We start from the raw sequence: 10,930 nt of genomic DNA on the forward strand, positions 1-10,930 counted from the left end.
TAAAAATATGATGCCTTTTTTTGTCTTATGTGTAGTTACAGGACAAAATATTGTTGGAGGTCAAAATTCAATGTTAGGTAAAAAATTATTTATTTATTTATTTATTTAATTTAAAATTTTTATTGTAAGAAAAGAATAAATGTAACATGAATTATCCCTTGCAGGGGAATCGAAGGAAAATAAAAGTTAATAGTGGTATACATGTTGACACAAAATATCCCAACAGGACAAGGATACCAAATACCAAATATCGCTTGGACAGATCTGCTGTCTTTAACAAGGATAGAACTGAGGGAGACATAAATGTTGAAGAAGCAAAATGCACCTAGACAGTTGGGAAATAAACCGCCATCTGCCTTGGAGCCCCAACACCCCAAATGGGATCAGACTGTGTGAGGGCCTCAAGGTCTCCTGGCTTTTGGATACAGAACATGTCAAAGTACATTAATAGGGGGGAACATAATAACACATGAACCCCCGTTGAAAACCTGAAAAGAGAATCTTCCTCATGAATAAAAAAAAACAAAAAAAAATGGATCTGTTCCAGGGGTAACTGAGGAAATGCAAAGCGGCAAAGCCACAACAACTTATGCCAAAAACAACTCAGTGCAATAATACTGGAGAGAGGGATTCTTGTAACATTCACATCCAGTCTACTCACCAGCAGGTGCTGATAAGGAGAGTGGATATTGAGGTAAAGAAAAGAAGAGAGAGAAAAATAGATTAAGGTAGAGTGAGAAGAGAGAAAAAGGATAAGGGGGGGAGCTAGGAGGGGTTATGGTGGTAGAGGTGCCTGCTTCAAGGAGAGCTAGAGTGAGTATGGAGGTTTACTTTCGGAAAATCTTCTGAGAATATGAGTGGAACCGGTATTAAAGGGAAACCCCAATATATCGGGCCCAGGGTTCCCATATTTGTTTGAATTTTTCAATTTTATCAAGGATAGTGTTAGAGGTTTTTTCCTGATACCTGATCCAGCAAACTTTCTGTTTGGTTAAATGTATGGAGACCTTTGGGGACTTCCAGACCTGAGCTATTGTCAGTTTAGCTCCAGTGAGGATATAGTGGGACAAAATTTGGTTGTTTTTAAAGAGTTTGGGAATTTTCTGGTTCAGGAGGGCTATTGTCGGGATTTGGGGGACCACAGAGCCTGTGACTCTGCGGATTATCTGGAAAAGTTTATTCCAGTAGCCCCTAATCCTGGGGCATTCCCATAAAATATGGAGGAGAGATCTCAGATGTCCACATCCCCTGAAGCATAGGGGGGAAGACTGTGGATAAAATTTAGCTAGGCGTGTTGGAACCAGGTACCAGCGTGATAAGACCTTGAGGTCTGCTTCAATTAGGGAAGTGTTTAGAATCCCTTTGTAGGTGCTTGTGGGAGTGCCAGGTGTCTAGGTCCCATTTGAACTCAAGGTTCACGCTCCCAGCTCTGCATATATGACGCTTTCTCAAGCGGTTCAGCTAAGGCTGAGTAAATCAGGGAGATACCCCCCCCCATGTCCATGGCTGTGGAACACCACTGTTCGTAAGGGGTAACAGTTAAGGTAGCGATTCTTGGGAGGAAATTTAATGTAGAAAGTGGGCTAACTGGTGGAAGCGAAATTTTTCTGTGGCGGGCATTTCAAGTTTCGAGATGCATTGGGTCAGTTTAAGAGGGCCACTTGAATTAACAAAGTGTCCTATTTGATATAGACCTTTATCAAGCCACCATTGAAATGCCTTGATATCCATCCCTGGCGGGAATAGTGGGTTATTGAAAATGTGGGCTAGGGGTTGCCACCTGGATGTTATGGTATTTCATGTAAAGAGTTGCATAATGCTAAGGAATGAGAAAGGGTAGGGGGGATAGGATCGGGGGTTTAGGGGGGTGCCAAATAAGGTAGTCAATAGTAAAGTTGGGGACAGCCTGTCTCTCCATTCCTATCCAGTCGGGTTTAGGTCCTCTGGAGTAAATAGCTGATATTTGGCTTAGCTGAGCTGCCTGGTAGTACCACCAGATATTGGGAAAACCTAAGCCTCCTTTCCATCTGGGCCTGAAGAGGGTCTTTTTAGAAAGTCTGTGATTTGATTTGCCCCAGGTAAATTGAATTATTGATGATTGTAGGTTCTGGATATGGAGTTTGGGGATCGGTATAGGAAGGGAGCAAAATAGGTATAGTAACCTTGGGAGGAGGGTCATTTTGATAGCATTTATCTTACCTAGCCAGGACAGTTTGTGTAGTGACCATTGATCAAGATCATTCTTAAGCTTTTTAAACATGGGTGGGTAATTGTATTTATAAAGTTGGTCAATATTGGAAGTCAGGTGGACGCCCAGGTAAAGTATGGAGGAATTACTCCAAGCGAAGGGGAAGTGGTTCTGTAGTCTATCAACCAGGGACGTGGGAGCTGAAATATTAAGGGCAACTGATTTAGACATATTAACTAGCAATCCCGACACCTGACCAAATTTGTGAAGGAGCTTTAAGACATTACGGGTGGAAATGAGAGGGGAGGTTATAAAAAGAAGGACGTCGTCCACGAAGAGCGCGCATTTGTGTGTTGAGTGGCCACATTTGACTCCGTGAATGTCTGGGTGATTCCTAATGGCAATGGCTAACGTTTCTATTCCTATGGCAAAAAGGAGGGGGGGTAGTGGGAAGCCTTGTCTCGTTCCCTTGGTGATGGGAAAGGGGTCAGAGAGGTGTCCCTGGAGTCTGATCTGGGCCTTTGGGTGGGAGTAAAGGGCTTCTAGAAGGTTAATGAAGTGTGAGCCAAAGCCCCACTTTTCTAAGATATTGAAAAGGTAAGGCCATGTAACGGTATCAAAGGCCTTCTGGAGGTCAATGGATAAGAGAAAGCCTTCTTGTGCAGGATTGCCATCCCAGCCTGACTTCAGTAGGGAAATGATGTCTATAGCTCTCCTTATCTGGTCCGGGCCCTGCCTCCCCGGTATGAAGCCTACCTGGTCTTTATGCACATAGGACCCTATGAAGGAGCCTAATCTATTGGAAAGAATTTTTGTCATTATTTTAAGTCATTATCAATTAATGATATAGGTCTGTAATTACACACTAATCTCTGATCCTTAACAGGTTTGGGGATGACAGTAATGTAAGCTAAATTCGCTGTTGAGTCTAAGGGAGAATCTTTGTCAAGGGAATTGAAAAACTCGACCAGATAAGGGGTCAGTACCTCAGAAAAAGTCTTGTAGTACTGTGTCGATAGACCATCAGGGCCTGGGGTTGAGCCTCTTTTTAGCTCTTATATAACCTTTCTAACTCCTTCTTCAGAAACGGGGTCTTCCATTATAGAGCAATGTTGGTCAGAGATTTTGGGGAGGGGGATGTTATCAAGGAAAGAGTTAAATGAATAGGTGGTGTCAGTATTCGGCCCAGAATATAGGTTTGAGTAGAATGAATGGAAGGCTTCGAGGATTTGTTTTGGGTTTTGGGTCAGAGTACCTGTTAATGATTTAATTTTGGGCAGGGTGTGAGCTCTATGTTTAGGCGAGAGCTTTGCTGCAAGCTGGGGGCCAAATTTGTCTGAGTGGAAATAAAATCTCCCACTCACCCATCTTAAGTGTTTCTCTGCGCTAGAAGTGAGAGCTGTGTTTAGGGCAATCCTAGCAGCATCTAAGAGAGCCAGGGAGGTGGGTGAGGGATTGTTTTTGTGTGTCTTACTTATGGATTGAAAGTTTTTCTCTAGATTGACTATGTTCATTTGCTTCTCGCGTTTGAAGCGTGATGCTAGCTGAATAAGATTACCCCTTACAACCGCTTTATGGGCTCCCCATAACTAGCTTGGAGAAATGTCCGGGGTGTCGTTAAAGCGGAAGTATTCCTTTAAATCTCTTTCGATCGTAGAGCAGTGTATAGGATTGGTAAGGAGAGTTTCATTAAGGCACCATTGTGGGGGGCTCGCTTGATTTAAGAAACCAATGATTTTAATGGATACCAATGAGTGATCCAACCAGGGGACTTCATTTATAGAGGCCTGAGAAGCTAAGTGGATATCTGAGGTATGTAGGAAAATATGGTCTATGTGAGCATAAGTCCTATGAGGAGCAGAGAAATGGGTGTAATCCATTACGTAGCTGTAGGATGTAGTTCCCTCCAAGAGTCTATCATGCCTAATGAGTGAAAGAGCCTAGCTATCCGAAGGCTCTGTTTGGGGGGTCGTTTGAGTTGGGTTTTGTCTCGTGTTGATTTATCTAGTAGATGGTCAAAAGCGACGTTGGAGACGCCACCCATGATCACCTTGCCTTCAAGATGGGGGGAGAGGAAGGTTAGCATGGAAGACAAAAAAGGAAGCTTGGCCTTTGTTAGGGGCATAATACGAAATGAGGGAGAATATTGTCCCATTTATATAACCTTTGACTAGGATGTACCTTCCTTCTCTGTCCTTGATAGTTTGGGAAAGAGTGAATGGGTGCGTTTGGAAATAAGGACGGCAACCCCTCTCTTTTTGTCATCTGCATTGGCAAGAAAAAAAGTAGGGTAACTATGGTGCAAGAAGGAAGGGTCAGAGCTCTTTGGGAAGTGGGTCTCCTGGATTAAGATGATGTCTAGCCCCCGAGTGGTAGTTATGGAAGGCCTTACGTCTTTTGATTGGGGAATTTAGATCCTGTGTGTTATGGGATGCTATTTTGAGAGACATCTGTTTGGGGGTGTTATCGACCATGGACACAAGGGGATGAGAGCGAGTGCGTGTACATACTTCTTACCCGGTCCGTTCGAGTGGGTTTAATCGGCTGGGTAGAATAGAGCAAGCCTGGGATATGCGAAAGCCTGATTCGGTAAGCTCTCCTTGAAGGCACCTGGAGGGGGAGAAAGAAAAGCAGAGCAAGTAAGGGAAGACCAGGAAGGAAAAAGAGAGAGGAAGAGAATGAGAGAGGATAAGTTCAGCATATGAAATATCCTGGACTCTCCAATAGCAGGGTTGGGAGGCCAAGACCTGCTCTGAAGCCCTAAAAATTTGTAGGGTGCGGATAGAGGGCAACCCAATATTGGGTTGCAAACCTGGTGTCACCGCGGGAGGGAAACTCCTCAAGGTCACAGCAGGTGGAGTGCCAAGCAGCCCCACTCCGGCCGCAGGGAACCTTAGTAAATATAGTCAGGGGATGATCCCCATAAGAGTTAAACATATGTTAAGCAGGAGGTGTAATCAAAACATACGAAGAAACCTGTATCTACTGAACTGAGACAAAAACAATAAAAGGAGAGCAAAAAACATAAAGCAAGCATTTAAATCAGCCTTTTGGGCACAGTACCAGGGGTAGTGATGGGGGAAGGGGTAGGGGAGAGGAAGGAGAAGGTTGGGGGGAAAGGGGAGGGGAGGAGTGGGTAGAGGATAGGGGGAGTTGGGTAATGAAATCCTGGGTTGAGAACTGTACCAGTCTTTTCAGTCCAAGTCCACAACATGACTGGGTAACTGCAGTTATCGTGGAATAGAGGGGAGAGTAGGAAAGTGGGTCTTGGGAGAGAGAAAACACCAATGGGAAGGGTTAGGGAGGTGGGGTGAAGAAAATGGCATGGTTACCAGGGGGGGACAGGTCCAGCAAGTCCCGTGAAGGACTAAGAGGGTGTAGGAGTAGCCATTACACCATCCAGGGTTGCAGCACTCTGTGGGCCCTGTCTAATTCAAGCCTGTGTTCCGGGATGTCTGGGATAATATCCTTGATTAAAGATTTAACGGTGTCATGTACGTCAATGTTAGATTCGGGTATTCCTCGGACACGGAAGTTATACCATCTGCTCCTGTTCTATAAATCGTCTACTTTAGAGAGTGCTGTTTCAAGTTGTTCTTGCAGGGACTGGATGCATGAGGTGTTCTGATTTGTGCGTGCAGAATCATCTACTGCCTGTTCAATTGCATCCATTCTGGCCCCTATCCTCTGAAGGTCTGCTTTGATTGAGGATGTAATCTGCAATCAGAGAAGCTGCTTAATAGCTGAGCCATATCTGGGGGTAATTGGGCGGCATGGGAGAGGCCTATAATGAGTCAGTCAGGCTGTATGGAGTGTTAATCAGGGGAGAATATGGGTTGCCGATCTGTATTCTGCCCAGAAGTGAAGCAGTAGAGGCTGGGGATGCCAGGAAGCCTTGGATTCCCTGGGTATTACTCACTGTTGCTGAAGAAGGCAGGGAAGGAGGTGGAGGGTCTGCTATACTGTACATAGCTTCTGTGTCTCTGCATGGAGGAGCCCAGGCCAAAGTTTAGCTGGCGATTCACGTCCTTCTTAGGGTGACCTCCCGACATCCAGGAGGATGCCCAGCGCTGTCCGGAGATCGTGTGCTGAATATAGCTGGCGTTAGGTGCACTGGAGGGCCAGAGTGGTGCGGAGCTCCCGGCTAGCGTGGCGCTCTGGAAGTCCTGCGCATGCGCACTCCCGTAAAAATTTATTTTTAAACATTCTATCCCTAGGATGTTTTGTCATGAAAATGTTGCAACAGTTATAAATGTAGAAGAGAAGATGACAGGTGTTTATGAAAAATCTATAAGTTGGGCACTATACAGTACAAGATCCATTTTTCACTCATTTGATTATCTTACTTTGCTTTAATGTACTTCCTTAATTTCTTTTTCTCATTCATTTAGATTAGTATATTACATCAATTTTGCAGTTTTCTGTTTCTATTCTGTGAGCAAACTGTCCAACTGTCATGACACTCTGTAGTGGCTCTGTTCTACAGAAAAGGGAAGTAAAGTTAGTACCTCAACACCTGAAACCCACAGCCCCTAAAATAAAAATAAGTCCACTCTTCTGATATTGTTGATAAAATGAATGCAATAATATTTTGAATCTTACACATGGAATACATCGGTGGTGTTTATGTACCTGTGGTGTCAAGGTACCTGTGAATTCTAATCTGCATCTGATCTGTGACAATACAAATACAAACCTACATTATTATTATTATTATTATTATTATACAGGATTTATATAGCGCCAACAGTTTACACAGTGCTTTACAATATAAATGGAGACAATACTGTTATAATACAATAAAATACAAGAGGATTAAGAGGGCCCTGCTCAGAAGAGCTTACAATCTAATAGGGTGGGGCAGGTGGTACAAAAGATTGTAACTGTGGGGAATGAGCTGATGGAAGTGTTATGCCCTGTACACACGATCGGACATTGATCGGACATTCCGACAACAAAATCCATGGATTTCTTCCGACGGATGTTGGCTCAAACTTGTCTTGCATACACACGGTCACACAAAGTTGTTGGAAAATCTGATCATTCTGAATGCAGTGACGTAAAACACGTATGTTGGGACTATAAACGGGGCAGTAGCCAATAGCTTTCATCTCTTAATTTATTCTGAGCATGCGTGGCATTTTGTGCGTCGGATTCGGACACGAATCGGAACGATTCCGTCGGACACGATCGGAATTTCCAACAATGGATTTTGTTGTCGGAAAATTTTATAGCAAGCTCTCAAACTTTGTGTGTCAGAAATTCCTATGGGAAATGTGTGATGAAATGTGTGATGAAGCCCACACACGGTCGGAATTTCCGACAACAAGGTCCTATCACACATTTTCCATCTGAAAATCCTATCGTGTGTACAGGGCATTAGAAGATTAGTTGGAGACGTGATAGGCTTTTCTGAAGAGATGAGTTTTCAGGGATCACCTGAAGGTAGCAAGAGTAGGGGATAGCCGGACAGGTGGAGGTAGCGAGTTCCAGAAGATGGGAGAGGCTCTGGAGAAATAATGGAGCCTAGCATGGGAGTAGGAGACGAGAGAGCTTGAGAGTAGGAGGTCTTGAGAAGAGCTGAGAGGACGATCTAGGTTATCCAAATGCAAAATTAATAATGCACCATTAGATAGTCCTCTCTGATAAGAATTACTTGCTCTTACATCCAAGACACATACAACCTCCAAAGGATGGAAAATGAAAATAGTGTATTACCGCTTTAAATAATAAACTGTGTGAAAAATGTCATACAACTCACCTTATTGTGCATGCTCAAGTGCAATAACCCAATGTGAAACAGTGTCTCCAACCAGCAGAACAGCCTATGGTTACACCATGTATCATGGATAAAATTGTATCATCAACAATCTTCCCGATCCACCATACTCCAGTGTTAGGACTGCAAGACATTAAAAAGGCCCATAGTGCAGCAGTACAAGTTAAAATCCAATGTTTATTGTGCAAAAACCTACTTACAAACAACAGCTTGTAAAGACGCCTATAAACCTCAATTAAGATGGCTGCAATGGCACTTCTAGTATATGATTGTGTCACTTCTGGCAGCCTGTCCTTGCTGATAGAAAACTTCCCTGCTGCTGGCCAACTTCTATTAAACTCCCTAGGGTTTAAGAGAACTATGTCCTCTTGGGGTACTCTGATGATGGTTTCTGTAATAAATGTTTATGTGTATGGGTTATTTGTATGTAATTGTGGTGAATTCTTGTATAAACATATGCATATTTGTATGTAATTATATGGCCAATATTCTTCAGCCTTTGTATTACACATCTCATTTGATTACTGTGAATTAATGTAGTATGTTATTGTTAATTGTTATTTCTCATTAATTTGGATTTATTACACAATGATGTTACATATGTTGTATTGTGAATCACATGTAGTTCCACCAGGGGTGGGTCTGGTGGCTGATCCCCATCATCGGGGGCACGTGGAGGTGCTGGGGGGATTTTGGTGTGCTAGTCTGGATCTATGTGACACTGATGGGTTTGGTCTGTGTTTTTTTTTTCCTTCTCAGCATCCCTTCCCTCCTGGCTATGATCACCTAGCACTGGCCCTCTGTCAGGATGGTGCCGGTGGCTTCCTGCCCAAAGTACATTACTGTGCCAGCACTGCCATGCATGATGATGTCATCCATCTCGCACATGCACAGCGGGGGTCTGACAGCATGGGCGCCATCTTTGTTTTACCATTTTGGCAGGAATACTGCAAATAGTTGCCAATATTATGCACCCGCAAGCTATTATCACTGGGGGAGGCATTATCACATTAATTAGGATTCAATGGGCTCTACAAAAATCCCTTGTTAGAGTCATAAGGCCATAGACTACTTCTTGGATGGTAGTGGGAATCTGTGTTGGTGATTTAAAGTAAGTAGAGAGTGGCAGATGGATTTGCTGGGAGTTCATTTGGATAGTCACAATTAGGTTAAAGGGAACTATATTTTGTTGCTATATCTTTCCAGCCTTGAGCCTTTAGGACTGTCTGCCTTTATTCCCTTATATGAAACCTGATGGGAATTAGGGTAGGATTCACTTTCTGGGAGCAACTGCTTAACTCGTCATTCAATACATGAGAGGTATGTTTATCTGTATATTTATGACCCATATGAGGATGCATTTAAATAGTCTAGTTATATTAACATTTTCACAGGTTACAGCTATATAACATGCAAATAGCACAATTGCATTAATGTTTTTATGCCATTGGGGTTGGTGCCCATAGATTCCCGTGGAGTGGAGTCAGACCTTGGTTTGTTGGAGGAGGATTGTGATGCGATTCTCTAACATGATTTTATGAGCTGAAAAAATGGATAATCATGGGGGGCTGTATTGAAGAATTGAGTGAGAACACGCTGTCCTTATCTTCAACTAAACCTGTGTGTTGTTACCTGTCACACACTTTTCCAATGGAAACTAAATGTGGATAAACTGATACATATTGGCAGTTTTTTATTAAAACAAAATGGCAGTTGTTTATGATACCCAGTTCTGTTACAAACTAAAAACCACCCAGTTATGGTTTAGATATATTTAAAGCAGTTTTATTTGTTCAATTGATATGGATTTAAATTACGTGGCAAAGTGTAGCACTCCAAGGACGTGAAAATTGCAAATCACAAAAAGTTAAAAATGTGTAATTTTTTTTATTAGAAGTCTTATGTCAAAGACTTCTAATAAAAAAAGTAATATTTCATAAGTATATGACATATGAAAGTAGTTTAAAAGAAGTAAAGTAAAAATGTGTATTTTTGTTTTATTAGAAGTCTTTGACATATAAGTATATGATATATGAAAGTAATCTAAAAGAAGGTAATTAGATAAAAACACATGTGGAATCAAGGCAGCTACATTAGTAAACAATAACAAATATGCACATTGTAATTTACATAATGGATATTATTTGCACTAAGATGAGTTCTGAAATCCAGTAATTTTCCATCAGTTATTTTTAAAAGATGGCTTTAGTAAATTAGCCAAGTTCAAACGTAAGAATGGGACTTTAGGACAGCAACACGTCACTGCCAAATGAATTGTTACTGTCTAGTGAGATAGTAAGGGCCAAATCTCGTAGGGTGGGGATGCGCTCTGAAATGTTACATAGTTTTTCTTACTTGAAAAACAGCAGATGCTGGTATCGGAGGTGAAAATTTTATTTTAAAGATTGCTTTTTACCTCATTAAAAAACATGCAGGGTTATGTCTAGTAGTACATTGAAATTGATGTTTAACAAAGCAATAGAAAAAGGTTAGCATCATGTGCAATAGATTTCAGTGATCAAAGTCAGGCACTAATTAGGATAAATAAAGGTTTGGATTTTTAATAAACCTGCGTAGGCAAAGAGTAATTTTAATGGCTAATTATACATCTGTTATAGTATTCTGTCTGCATTCCACCTTCAACTCTCATGTCAGGGTAGATGTAAACCAAAAGCATGGTGAAAAAAAAAGATAATTGGAAAATTTTGATATGAGTGACAATTTTCCAGTGGTTACACTTGTACTGCATTAGTCAGTGGTCTATTAGAGTATTTCCAGTCAGGTTGAAGAGGTTTAGTGCTATACAAATGCATTGATTACTGTATAAATGTCACTGATAGGGAAGGGGTTAACACTAGGGGGCGATCAAAGGGTTAACTGTGTGTCATAAGGAGTGATTCCAACTGTAGGGGGCGGGGACTCGGTGTTCCTCTGTACTGGGAACACATGATCGGTCTCCTCTC

The sequence above is a fragment of the Aquarana catesbeiana genome, linkage group LG04 (assembly GCF_042186555.1).
Source record: "Aquarana catesbeiana isolate 2022-GZ linkage group LG04, ASM4218655v1, whole genome shotgun sequence".
Taxonomy (NCBI): Eukaryota; Metazoa; Chordata; class Amphibia; order Anura; family Ranidae; genus Aquarana; species Aquarana catesbeiana.